General features: G+C 46.3%; 1 protein-coding gene across 6 annotated transcripts in view; it reads left to right on the top strand.

Annotated features, from left to right (window-relative positions):
- The window catches only part of GSE1 (Gse1 coiled-coil protein), a 1,074,384-nt gene that overhangs the window by 352,252 nt on the left and 707,951 nt on the right, over positions 1-14,181 (top strand). The window lies entirely within an intron of this gene.

The following is a 14,181-nucleotide window of genomic DNA, read 5'->3' as shown; positions in this document are numbered from 1 at the left end:
TTGAGTTATGACCCTTTTGCAAGGTTTGTTCCCATGGTCAGTAAGGAAGCAGGTAGACTGACATTGGGCATCTGTAAGTGGGCGCGGCACCCACCGCCTGGCCGACTAATTTTTTCCTAACATGCTATGATCCTACAACTCTTTCTCGTGCCTTCTTCTCAAAAGCATATTGAGCCGGGCCCTTGAGCATTAACTGTTGCCGCAGGTTCACTGGGCATCTGTGCTGCTCACAAAGCCCTACCATGTCAACTTGCATCTTCTCATTAGATGCCCAGAATGGGTGTAGTGATGTGATGTATCTCTGTATGCATGGGCGGAGGAGCCGTGATGTAGAACGTTGAGTGTGGATGCTGTGAGAATGTGATGACGCATGGAATGCCGATGTCTATGTGCCCTGGTCAGCCTGGGAGTGATTGCAGGCTTGTCACTTCACATAGTTGTGTTATCATGTAACACACTGTTTGGACACTCAACACAGAGTCTCCTGGTGAAGAGATCTATCAGACAGTGTACTGTGAGGTGATGTGAGCAGGAAACCACTCTCCATGGTATGTTTCCAGCTCATCCTGCAGCCTTCCCACAGTAGGACTACATAGAGGCCTGTAAATCAGCCCTGATCAAAGGAAGCTGCTCTTTAGTTTAGAGTTGAAGGGAGAAGGGAGCCTTAACAGGACCTATTAGACTGTGGCTGTAACCTAAAAGCCTAACATGAAATAAAGAACTTAGCTCCACCAGAGAGGCTACAGACATTTGTGTGAAGACTGCTCTTCAGCTACAATAATGTATAAGCGGATAACGATTACCACTACGACCATTTAGGGCCTGCTCTTCACTCACAAACCCTATATAAGCCATAGTTTTACTCTTATTCAGTCATTACTCTGTTTCTCATGGGTATGTTCTAAGCCTTTTGAGGGCTCTCCTAGAGACAGCTTTAGCTGTGTCCCAGCCTCATGTTTTCCAAAAAGTACATAATAAACATACACACATTGTGAGGAAAGCGATTTGTTATATGGTGTGGTCATCCAACCCCTCCGTGTAATAAATTCACAAATCCGTCTCGGGTCAGGTCAGGTTAATTTGCAAGCCTTCAGCTCAACTTTGGATAGCTGTGGGTTAGAGCAGCTAGGCTTTGTCAAAGGAACAAGTGCAAAGCATTCAGAAGTATCTGAAGAGTTGACCTAGAAAGATACACTACACAAAGAAAATCTGACAGCAATTTATGAAAGTGTTTTATGAATTTTTTGACACTAATATTAACAAAATCCTCCAGAGGGCACAACAGGCAATGTAGTGGTCCTGATGCAAAACCAGTCTATCTGCTCCCTCACTCTTAGATTTGTCTCCATTCTCACAATCCCCCATGATTGTCCTTGGTCTCAAGGTTATCATCTCTTCACAAAAGAATGTTGAGTATCATCTCCAGCACAACTAGACTACCCATAGTGGAGTGGTGTGGCTCACTGGTTAGAGGCGGCAGACCCGGAAGCAAAAGACGGCCCGGGACCAGGGTTCAATTCCCGACACGGCAGGGTCGTGGACCAGGGTCAGCCGACTCGATAATTCTCGCCTCGGTGCCGACTCTAACCAGAGATCACACTCGGCAACTCTGGGCATTAGCTTGCCTCATCTCCACAACGGCCCCCCACATACGCCGGGGATGCCTGGTTTCACCTTCGAGATATCCAGTAGGGACCATCTCACAGGGAAAGCCAGGACGGGCTCCCCAGCGGTCTACAGTGCGGAGATACCCCATGTGGGGTGATTCAGGCGCTTTACAAGACATCATTACATTACATTACATGAGGCATGCTACTACTTTACTGCCTAAAACTAACCTTTCATGACAGTCTCTCTGAAAAGCCCACATCTTGACAGTGTATTGTGGGTTGAGCTGGCGGACTCTGCCCTGATGCAGGTACAGGATGTGATGATCTACCTCCACGTTAACATGACCAGACCACATATCTGCATGGTGCCCACCCTTTCATTTTGCACTGGTGGTTGATTGGCTAGAAATGAAAGGTTAGAGGCAGATGCTCCATTGCATCCAGCCCTGGGAGCTTCTAATTCCTTTGGGACAATCTTTCATCCTAATTCAGGAAATCTCTGGAAGGAACCATCCGTGTTTCTGTAGGCTCCTTCGCACTGGTACAAATCCTGGCGCTGTAGATATTTTAGCTCCCAGAGCACTTTCCTACAGGCCATTCTAAAACCAACCCTTCAGCTTCAGGATTTTTTTCAGATTTCCAGAAAGCTTTTTAAGTGACTCATGTTAACCTAGTCTCTTTCCTCCTGCCTTATAGCCAATCAGGAGTCCGTAATGTGGTTTGCTTTTTATTATGTGCAATATACGTTGGCATGTTGGCTTGCCTATGTCACCTTGCAAGCTTCATGCAGGTTAAAATATGTCTGTGGTTGTTGGCCATCTATGACATAATGTCAGTCATTAAGGGACATAGACACTCTTAAAAGTGTAAACTATTATGAGAATTTGTTGGAAATAAATGTATACTAAATATTAAGCGTTTCTCAGTGAAAATGAGCATACTCGCATCTTTTGCCTACAGATAGATTAAGAGCTACAACCCCTTGATGGAGGGCAACAGGAGGGGGCATAGAATCTCACTGGGATGATTGTTCTTTCCTGCACATTATGGTGCAGTGATTGGAGCAGTTTTCTCTACTCACTATAACATTGCAGGTGCTTTAGTGGAGAAGGATGAGTAAAAATGTAAATTGATACTTGTATAGGCCACTACTCACCCGCAAGGGTCTCAAGGCGCTTGTACGAATACCGCTGTGGAACCCGTCCTGGCTTTCCCTGTGAGGCGTCCACTCCTGGGCACCCCCAGGGTGAAGGCCAGGCATCCTTAGCGTTGTGGGGGCCGTTGTGGAGATTAAGCAAGCTATTGCCCAGAGTTGCAGAGTGGGACTCTATGATTAGAATAGGCATCGAGGCGAGAATGATCAGGTCCGTGGAATTTTTGAGCCCAAGACCCGCCGAGGCGGGGAATTGAACCCTGGTCCCGGGCTAGACCTCTGCATCAGGGTCTGCCGCTCTAATCATTGAGCCACACTTCTCCTAGTAAGGGTCTACTTTCAGAGACCTCCCATCCTATACCACAGCTATCTTGTTGAACCATCTTATTGTTAGGAGCATCTGGTGGTCCAGTGGAGAAGATGGGTCATCAGTCACATTGCTTGGGTTTAATTCATCGTGATGTGTCCAGTATGCCGCGGCTCGGTGTGTGCCTCATCCGAAGAACAGGCAGCGAGACGCCCTTATCTGGACAGACAGATCCTGCTTAATTGAGCTGATGTGCCCTGTGTATAAACAGATGGCTTCTTTAAATCAATTATATCTTATTTGTGTAATGGGGAATGATTTTCTGACAGATAGCATGGGGGGGGTGAAATGACGTGGTAGAGGGAGCTTTTTCAGGGTCAGTCGCCCATCTTCTTGACAATAGTTGCATTTGGCGGTTGTGAACTGAGGTGGCGTGCCCGGCCGCGTCACGTCTAGCCGGCGCTGAGTTGGTAACGTGCCCCTTGCTGTGATTGGTTACATTTAAAAGCTGGAATGAAGATAGTAGTAGTGGCAACAAGGTTCATAAAGGGGATTTTTCAAATGCAGGTTCTTCTAAATATTGAAAGGATAAGATGTCTATAAGTAGATCAGCATATGAATTCCAGAAAAGACTATGTTTTGGACGATGCACGTACTAAAGGCAGAACCTTCAGGTCAGACTTTATGATCAGTAACTCAGAAAGTGAGCCGGCAGTACTCACGAACAAGGGTCAGCCTTGTTCAAAATTGTACCCGTTGTGAAAGGCTAGATCTGAGTTGCATATGATTGGCTCAGCCAGACTGTCTACTGTCCTTGGCGAACCCTGTGGTTGGGAGCACAATGATCGCAAGTCATAGTGGAGGACAGGCCCGGACTGGCCATTGCAGGCACCGGGCAATCCCCCGGTGCCCCGCAAGGGTGGGGGCCATTTTTTGTTACAGGGCTGTGCGTTGCTGCAAAAACGACCCTGTAACAAAATCGGCCGAAAACCGGACCTGGCAAAGGGGGCGGTCACATCCCCCCCCCCCTCCCCCCCCCCCCCCCCCCGGGGGTGGGGGTCGAGCCCAGCCATTTGCCAGGGCTGGTTTTGGTTCCCAGTCCGGCCTCGGTGGAGGATGTTTTCCTCTAGAGTTGTGTGGTCTTGGCCCCACCTGTGCTGCACAGTCATAGCTCAATCCTGTTGTGTATTCTGGGCACAGCATGGGGCCAACTTTTTAATGCCGCCCCCTCCCACCCCCTAGTGAAAAAAATCAAATTAATCGGGCCGCCCTCTGAATTTTTCACAATTATTCTATTAAATTTGCAATGTTTATAAATGGTTCAACTTAAAACAAAATATATTTAAACATTGCAGTTGAATTGTTACCATTCTAAAAATGCAACCAAATATGATTGCTAAACATACTAATCTGGTCAGGCAGGCTTTACTAACGTGTAAAAGTATCCACGGTGTGATTATTGGAAATGGAAGTGGAAGATTTGAAGAAAATTTGGAGTTCTTTCCCTTTGGCACATACTCCCAGCTAGCATATAAATGACAAAAGATGTTAGTGATGGCCCATTACACAGCGGCTTACTGCCGCTCATCCCCCCCCGCTTAAAACAAAGCACTGCTATCAGCATAATGCTTCTTTGGGCCAGGGCCCGCCCCTCTGAGATCACTTGAGGCTGCCCTGGGGGCGGGGGGCTTGCCCCCAGTTTGAAGACCCCTGGTGTACAGTTTTGGTACTGCACAGGTGTGGTCTATCGTAGACTATCCTTAGGGGGGGTCTGGTATTGTTTCAGTTTATTTACATGTTTTTGAAGATGAGTTCCTTCTGATGTTGTCCATTTCAGGCTTCTAAGTTTGAACAAGCCTTCCATCTTGCTACTAGTTTGTGCAGAAGTGTGGCTCACTGGTGAGAGCTGCAGACTCTGAAGCAGAGATCAGGCCCGGGACCAGGGTTCAAGTCCCGACGAGGCAGGGTCTTGGGCTCAATGTCCGCGGACTAGATAATTGTCACCTCAGCGCCTACTCTAATCATGGGTCCCACGCTGCAACTCTGGGCAATAGCTTGCTTAATCTCCACAACGGCCCCAATAACACTGGGATGCCTGGCTTCACCTTGGGGGTGCCCAGGAGGGGCACCTCACAGGGAGAGCCAGGAAGGGTTCCACAGTGTTATACAGCGCCGGGACGCCCCGTTGCTGGGGCAGCTGTGCGCTTTACAAGTATACTACATTTACATTTACATTTGCATGTGACAACTAGAGTGAGGCCTGCCTGGCAATTGTGGTTGTTTGTGGCCTCCCAGGGACCATGTGATCGATGAACAATGCACTTTCTATTCAGCATCATTTCCATCTCTTTCCTCCACACTGCTCAACACAACTTTGGGTTAAACTGAGAGTATTCCAACCGAGGGCAGTGCTCAAATGTACCACATGTCTGTGTTGACACTACACAAGACACCCGGCATGAATGAATGAACTCACCCTCGCTGTGGGGTTTAAACTCAGCCTTCAGCAAATGGCCGATGTGATGTATGCAAAGCAAACTTTGCGTCGGGTCTCCGATACACCTGGCCGAAGCAGTCCTGACCCCGGAACCTCCAAACATGGGTGAAACATAAACATTCATCATTTACACCACCCAGTGTATCTATGCATCAAGTCCAGAAGTTAACCACATGCGTGCGGGGGTTATTTTTGCGCTACGCGGCTTTTTTCCAAAAGCCGTGTTAGATGACGAGCTCTGCTCGTCATCCGCACACTACCACCGTGGCTGATGACGAGCTTAGCTCGTCATCAGCATCGAAGGGGTTAAAGAAAACATCTAGAGCAGCTTAAAATAACCCCTCAAGTATATACCAAAGAAATGCAGGTAAAATGAGCCTGAGCAGGACCTTAAGAAATACCATGTTAGAGAAGATAAAGTTAGCACGTGTAGGAGAAGTTAGAACCTACAGCAAGGGTCAGGCCAGCTCACAAGACACTGGGGACACTTTGCAGTCAGATCCCTGTGGAGGAGGGAGCCTTGCAACAAGAAGCAATACTCACACGCATCTCAGCTTGCTTTTGTTCTTTGTTGACAATATTCATCTCAACCTTTGTGGCTGATGTAATTAATAGAAATATCTGCTCAGTGCTGGTTGACATAGGCACGAGGAGTATGCGTAAAGTAATCCCATTCTGTCAGACCCTCAGGCTCCTGCTTATTTTCATATGTGAAGGGTACATTGGTTGCCTTTTTTGTGGGCTAGAGTGCTTGAATTAATGTTAGCCACTGGTAATTACTCCGACCGCATCTCAATCCATTGTTATTTTGCACACCATGCCAGCTCAGATTGGACACCATTATATGCAAATCAGTCTTGGCCCTGCTCCAATGCAATGGTAACAATGCAGCCTGAACTGCCAGGCCAGGTCCTCCCTGAAAAGGGACACAAGCAACCTAGGAACTGTTTCCCCATAGTTAGGGCTCATCAGCTGGGAATAGCTTGGTTCTAGTGACACAGTCTGGGCGTGCCCGTCCCCAGTGTTGACCTAGTAAAAAAACATAAGGGTGAGGGCCCTCGTCAGGAGGTCACCACAGCTTGCACCACCCACTGCTGGTGCTGCCAATGATAGTACCTACACAGCTACTAACTATCACACTGCTGCAAGTGTTACATTTGAGACTGTTTGAGGACCCCAAAGCTACAAGGATGGCTTGGGCGGCTGGCATTAGTTGTTTTTGATGCATAATGAATTAATATACAACTGTTGTTCGGCTCATTTTTTTTAAATGCATAAACAGCGCCACCATGTGGCTGCTGCCATAAGTGCCGGTGTTGACAATTAAGTGCCAGTGCCGAGCAACGGAAACCACCGGCTCAAATTCAGCACTGCCCGTCCCACTTAGGGTATTATATGAAAGTATACGAAAATGTGATGAATGGAATGTTTGACTTAATCTCAACCACTGGAAATTACTCAAGGCTGCATCCAAACCAATCGTTACTTTGCACACCATGCCATGGGTATACTTGATTGTATACCTGTTGCAAATTACACTTGGGCAAATGTAACACATTGTATAAGGGCTCTCTGAATGCGGTTCAATAATGGTCCCCTCATTTACCGCACTGGTTAGAATGAATATGGAATGTCTCTTCTGCATGTTTGGCATAGCCCACCGGCACTTGGCCATATTGGACATTGCTGTGCTGACACAGTGCCTGCTGGGCTGGTCATCCTATGTACTTTCTCTTTCAGGTAGGATTGTAAGGCATTTGGTGCACTGGGCATGGCCCCCTGAAACCTATATGCACTGTGCACCGTTCCCTTGTCATTGTTTGTGGAGGGCATCATTCCCCTGGAACTGTTTCTGGAGTGCACGCTACCCCTGACACTGTTTCTGGAGGGCACATTACCCCTGACACTGTTTCTGGAGGGCACACTACCATTTGCACTGTTTCTGGAGGGCACACTACCATTTGCACTGTTTCTGGAGGGCACATTACCCCTGGCACTGTTTCTGGAGGACACGTTAACCATGGCACTGTTTCTGGAGGGCACATTATCCAGGGCACTGTTTCTGGAGAGCACATTACGCCTAGCACTGTTTCTGGAAAGCACATTACCCCTGGTACTGTTTCTGGAGGGCACATTAACCCCTGGCACATATTCTGGAGGACACATTGCCCCTGGCACTCTTTCTGGATGGCATTATTCCCCTGGCACTGTTTCTGGAGGGTACATTAACACTGGCATAGTTTCTGGAGGGTACATTGGCCCTGGCACTGGTAGATTTTGGCACCCCAGTGAGCTGTCTTTGCTTCACTTTACTCTGCTATAAGTGGGCCCAGCGGCCCATTGCCCCACCGGAAGTGTAGCTGCCTGGCCGGCATCCAGTGCCCTGTGGGGAGGCTGTGCGTGCTCCTCTGCAGTGGACTGACTCTGACGCCTGCTGAGATCCTCTTTGGAAGATAAGAGCCATTTAAATGTAATTACTTGAAATCATCTTGCGCGACTGCGCTGGGCCAATGCTGCGTGAGTGACTCCTCGCCAGGGACTCGCGCTCTTTTCTGGCGGGGGTGGTTGGATGGGGGCGCACCGTGATTCTAGTTGGACTTTTGATTGTAATTGATTTCTCTCTTTTTTTTTTTTTTACAATAAAGGTTTAGCCACAAGAATAAATTGCAGAATATTTGTAGTATAGAAAAGGCATGCTTGGTCTTGTCTCATTTTTTTCCTTCGGCCCATCCCTTTTGGTTGTTCTCAGGGTGGGCTATGCCATTATAATTCCTAAACGCCCACCTGATATGTGTTTTTTGTTTTTTTTAGAGTTTTATATAGTGTGCACTAGACCCCAGACATCGGGTATCAGAGCGCTTTACATGAGCACCAGTTTCGTTACAGATGGACACATTCATTTTTGTTAGACACGGGGAGATTAAGTGATTTGCCAGGAATCACAGGATTTTGAGCGTCGTTGCTGAGATTCGAACCCGGTTCCCCAGCTTCGAAGTTGATCGCTCTTACCGTAAGGCTACATCCTCTCCCAAATGTGCTGTGTGTTGCAGTTAAGCGGTTCCTCATCTCAGGAGCGGGTTATTTATGGGCGTCAATTCACCAAAATGTCTGGGGTAGTGGAAGTGACATCACATGCCGTTTGACGTTTAGTTTCACCCACACATTCACACATACACACACTGCCTCTCGCATAAACACACTCACCCACAAGCATGCACACAACATATAATTTAAAGTAGTTTTTGCTTACCCCAGCTGACCAGGAGAGTCATATTCCATTTCTCACTATAATAGTGAATCATGTTATATGATTCACTATTACTGTAATAAACTAATTGACAGAAAACAAGGCAAGTGGAGCCCCAGCTGATGTCCCTAAGAATGAGCTACCCTTGTGTTCCTGCCACCTAAGAGGCCAGGAGTCGCAAAGGCAGTACCAGGGGTTGTAATGGGCAAGCCAGTAGTCACAGTTGCAACCCCTGGCGACCCCTAAATAACGTCCCTAAGGTTATTGCTATTCCAGGTGCTCATCCTACCGGGACCCTTCTTACGGTGTTCTCCACCCAAAAGGATACTCCTGTCCAGTTACGTTTTTCTATACCGTGACCCTTGAGCGCACCCTCTTTGGTTACTCTATTTAGTTATACTCCAGTGTCAACTATATGGATTTTCTTCTTCAGTCTTTCTTTGGACATCACACCACCCACCATATTCAGTTTATTAGGTCTGTCTGCATAACCTATCGTTACCAGTTCTGTAAAAATATACACAGACTGGGCCTTGGCCTCAACCAGAGGAGTATTACTCTCCTGCCTAATGCTATTGGCTGTTTGGTACATCATACCACCTCCTAGGGAGTGCTGGCACCACTATGCATGAGGGGCTATTATACCTCTCAAAAGTACACTATGTTTTGGGCCCCTCAAAAGCACACTGAATTTTGACATAAACCCGGCCCCAGGAACAATTAGTTGTTTTTGTTGTCACTAATTTATAATATAAACTAGTTTCCCGTCCCGACGTTGTCTGAGTATGAATTGCTGCCGGCCAGTAGTATATTGTTTTGTACCATTTCGTTTTGATAGCATTTCTTATCTGTGACAGGCCTGTGAAATGCTCCGATTCACAGTGCACTGCTGATGCACTTAAGAGTGCGCGTTCAGTAGTGTGTGAACTCGAGTTTCCCTAATTTATTTTTCCTTGAAATATTATATAGCGCGAACTCGACAACATGGACTGAGCACAATTTACATTACAGAAGAACACATTCATTTGTGGTAGGCACGGGGAGACAAAGCGATTTGCCTGGAATCACAGGATGTTGAGCTGATGCCAAGATTCGAACGTAGCTCCCCAGCTCTAAAGTTCGCAATTCTAGAACTTGTGGCGGGAGCTGTGTCAAAAAGTGTATGTCGGTGCTGGCCATCAATGAGAGAGACCTGTGCATTTTTCAAATGGGTGGTGAAAAAATATGAGTATGTTGCTGGAGATGTGGGCCGCCGTGCCACCAATGTACTTACCGGGGGAGTGTAAACACCCATTATTCCGCAACTTTCTTTCCGCGTACCATTACTCCGCATACTTTCATTACGAAAGTACCATGACTCCGCAATGCCATTATAACGCATGGCATTACAGTTGATATGCTTTTACCACGCATACATATACAAGGAAATTCGTTGTAAATGCATGAATGGTAAAAGCATGTTTTTTTTATAAAAATGTTTGGATAAGATAAGTATGGGTATAGGGGTATAAGTTTAGGGGTACTGAGGTATGTGTTTTGGGTATTTTAAGGGTTCAGATATAGTTTTGGGTTATGGGGTACAGGGTTTTTTTTAGGGTTCAGGGCTAGGTTTGGGGTACAGGGGTATTTTAGGGTTCAGGGGTAGGTTTGGATTTTGGGGTACAGGGTTATTTTTAGGGTTCAGGGCTAGGTTTGGATTTTGGGGTACAGGGGTATTTTTATGGTTCAGGGGTAGGTTTGGGTTTTGGGGTACAGGGGTATTTTAGGGTTCTGGGGTAGGTTTGGGTTTTGGGGTACAGGGGTATTTTTAGGGTTCAGGGGTAGGTTTGGGTTTTGAGGTACAGGGGTATTTATAAGGTTCAGGGCTAGGTTTGGGTTTTGGGGTACAGGGTTATTTTTAGGGTTCAGGGCTAGGTTTGGGTTTTGGGGTACAGGGGTATTTTTATGGTTCAGGGGTAGGTTTGGGTTTTGGGGTACAGGGGTATTTTAGGGTTCTGGGGTAGGTTTGGGTTTTGGGGTACAGGGGTATTTTTAGGGTTCAGGGGTATGTTTGGATTTGAGGTACAGGGGTATTTATAGGGTTGAGGGCTAGGTTTGGGTTTTGGGGTACAGGGGTATTTTTAGGGTTTAGGGATAGGTTTGGGTTTTGGGGTACAGGGTATATTTATAGGGTTAAGATGGGTTAGTGTTTAAGGGTGTTGGGGTATTTTAAGGAGTAAGGGTGGGTTATGATTATGGGGTGCAGGGGTATTTAAAGGGAGAAGGGTGGGATTAGCACATGATATGAGACATGGCATGAAGGGCGGAACGTACCACACGCCCCCAGCGTTTGTCACGCCCACAGCACAACACAGACACGCCCACAAGGGTCTACTTTGCTGGCACGGTTCTTTTACCTTTTAAATGCATACGGTGGGCGTCTGCATAGCCTATGTCCTTCTGCTGCAACTGCCCTTTCCAACGCTATATTGGGTGTTGTGATTGGTGCTGTGGTTCCTGAGATTACCCGCCTCAAAAGTTTGGGCTGTCTCTTTATTATATTAGTATGGATGTACAATCTATCAATTGCTTAGCTCCCATAGGCTTCCCTTCCTCTTCCTCATGGACCAAGTACTTGTGTTCTTCCTCGTCTTTGTTTTTCCTCACCTTTTTGCAAAGCACTACTTTTATTCCTGCACCTGCAATGTGCTTTCCTACTTTTACCATAGGTGTACAGCTTTTTTATGTTGTTTCACCATATCTGCTCTCCCTATTGATGCCTTAGTTACTTACACCCACAACTGTAGTACTCTATGCAACTCTACGCTACATCATTCTACATCACTCCCCTCAACTCATTGCTCCACTTTACTCTACACTGCTCTACTCTACATCACTCCACCCCACTCTATGCCACTCCATTCTGCTCTATTCTACTCCGCTCTACTCTACACCATGCTACTCTACGCCACTCTACTCCACAAAATGCCACTTTACGCCAATCTACTCTACACAACTCTTCACTACCACTCTGTCATTCCACTCCACGTCACTCTACTCCATTTTACTCAACCCCACTCAATGCCACTCTACCCAATTCCACTCTACTCCACACCACTCAATTTCACTTTACACCACTCTACTCTACATCACTTCTCTCCACACAATGCCACTCTATGACACTCAACACCACTCCACTCTACACCACTCCACTTTACGCCACTCTACTTTTTCCACTCTACTTTATGCCACTCCACTTTATGCCACTTCACTCCATGCCATTCTATGCCACTCCACTCTATGCCACTCCTCTCAATTCTATGTTACTCCATGCCACTCTACTCTATGCCATTCTGCTCCACTCCACGCCATGCCACTATACTCCACCCCACTCTACTCCATGACTTTCTACGCCCTTCGACTCTCCTTTGTGCCACTCTACTAAACAAGGTGCCACTCTCCGGCACTCTATGCCAATCCACTCTACGCCACTCCACTGTATCCCACTCTTCTCCATGCCGCTATACTCTACACCACTCCTCTCCACGCCCCACCATTCTATTCTGTGCCACTCCTTGGTACTCTATGCCCTGTGACTCTATGCCACTTCACTCCTCTGTATGTCACTCTACTCTATGCCACTATAATCTATACCACTCCTCTCTACACCACACCACTCTACTCTATACCACTCCATTGCACTCTATGCCACTCCACTCTACGTTACTCTACACCACACCAATTCACTCTATACCAATCCACTCTGCACCACTCTACTCCACGCAACTCTACTTCTACTGTATGTCCCATTACTAAATTTCAGCCATACTCAACAGCAGCCATGCTGCTGTACACTATAGCTACATGACATTGGCAAAGCCAATAGATCTCACATAGGCAACGCCTATTGGCTCAGCCAAAGCTTTTTACTTCTTTCTCTTTACCACCTTATCCATATATCCTGTAGGGCATCCTGTTCAGTTGGTTATCTGTGTACCTGATGGGGATCCATTTAATTTGTTTCCCCATGTCGCTGATGGCCATACTTTTCATTAGTTTCCTCTTTGCGACCTAGGCACTGTCTTTTATTTGTTTCTCAGTGTGCATGCAGCCTACATAGAACAAGCATTTGCAATGCACTAGGTCTCACATTTAAGAAAGTTTGAGCTATTGGTATTGTAAATGACAATGCCTTCTTTTATGTTTTGGTTTTTAAAACAGAAATAAAAGGCATTGTCATTTACAATGCCAATAGCTTAAACTTGCGTAAATTCGACACCTATTGCATTGCAAATGCTTGCACGAGATTTAACTTGAAAATGCTGATGGAAGTAGAAGAACTTTCAATTTAAAAGATCTGCATTGAAAGGATATGATGGAAAATCACAAGAAAATATTGGTTACTTCGGTGTCTTAGTTATGGTCCGTCCTACCCTCGAATAAAGATCATCGAGAAGTAAGCACTTTAAATTATGCTAATCTTGTGTCACTGAGATGCTAAGCTAAAGATCTGGTGAGTTTTGTGAGGACGTGTCGCTTCTGGCTGGAGAAGCTGCTGCGTTCATGCTGAAAACTTTTCTAATGGTTTGGTACGCACGCTCATGTCAAACACAATACCACTGCAGTAAACATGTAACACACTGTGAAACGAGCTCACCATGGCGGTTGTGATTGTGCATGCTGCGCTGTCACCTAGTGTTGGTGCATGACCGTGTGTGCTCCTCGGGTAGACATAGAAAATGGACTATGTACTCTCTGCAGCCAAAGCAGAGGCATCGAGTGATGGCGAAGAGAGACTAACACAAATCTAATACCTGGAACAAATCTATGACTGCCATATTTCTAAGGGAACAAGTCCTTGTTAAAACAATAACAGCTCTTGGGAAAACCAAAGAGATGCACCATTTTGAAGGCACATCTGCCGGAGGAGAAGCGCTCGATGCTCAGAAGCCCACCCTTGAATTTTTCATCATAAGCCACAATTATTTCCAAGAACAGTATATGCTATATGTAACGTGTGTTGTCTGTGTCCAGACCGACTACAAGCGGCGCAAGATGAAAATCTTCACGTTGCATAGGTTATAGCAACACGTGCGCTGGTACTATAAACAATTAATTTTAGCAATGTAATAAACGGTTGTTATCACTTCGCTGGACACTGCGCGGGTGAAGATATCACAAGAGGTTTCTTGAGGCGCAAGGGGATTGTGAATCAGATAGCGTATTTATGTGGCGGCAATTTCATCTCCCTCTAAATTTGGCAGTTTGAAAAGGTATAATTCAGCCGTAGATAGTTTTCCCCTTACCACATCCTAGAATAAGCCTTTGCAACCTTTGCGAGACAAGTTTAACAAGAAATCGCCAAGAAGCAGCATATTTCTCCTCTTG

Source organism: Lissotriton vulgaris, chromosome 12 (assembly GCF_964263255.1).
Source record: "Lissotriton vulgaris chromosome 12, aLisVul1.2, whole genome shotgun sequence".
Lineage (NCBI taxonomy): Eukaryota > Metazoa > Chordata > Amphibia > Caudata > Salamandridae > Lissotriton > Lissotriton vulgaris.
The sequence above is the reverse complement of the archived record's forward strand: the minus strand, read 5'-3'. Positions and strand labels throughout refer to the sequence as shown.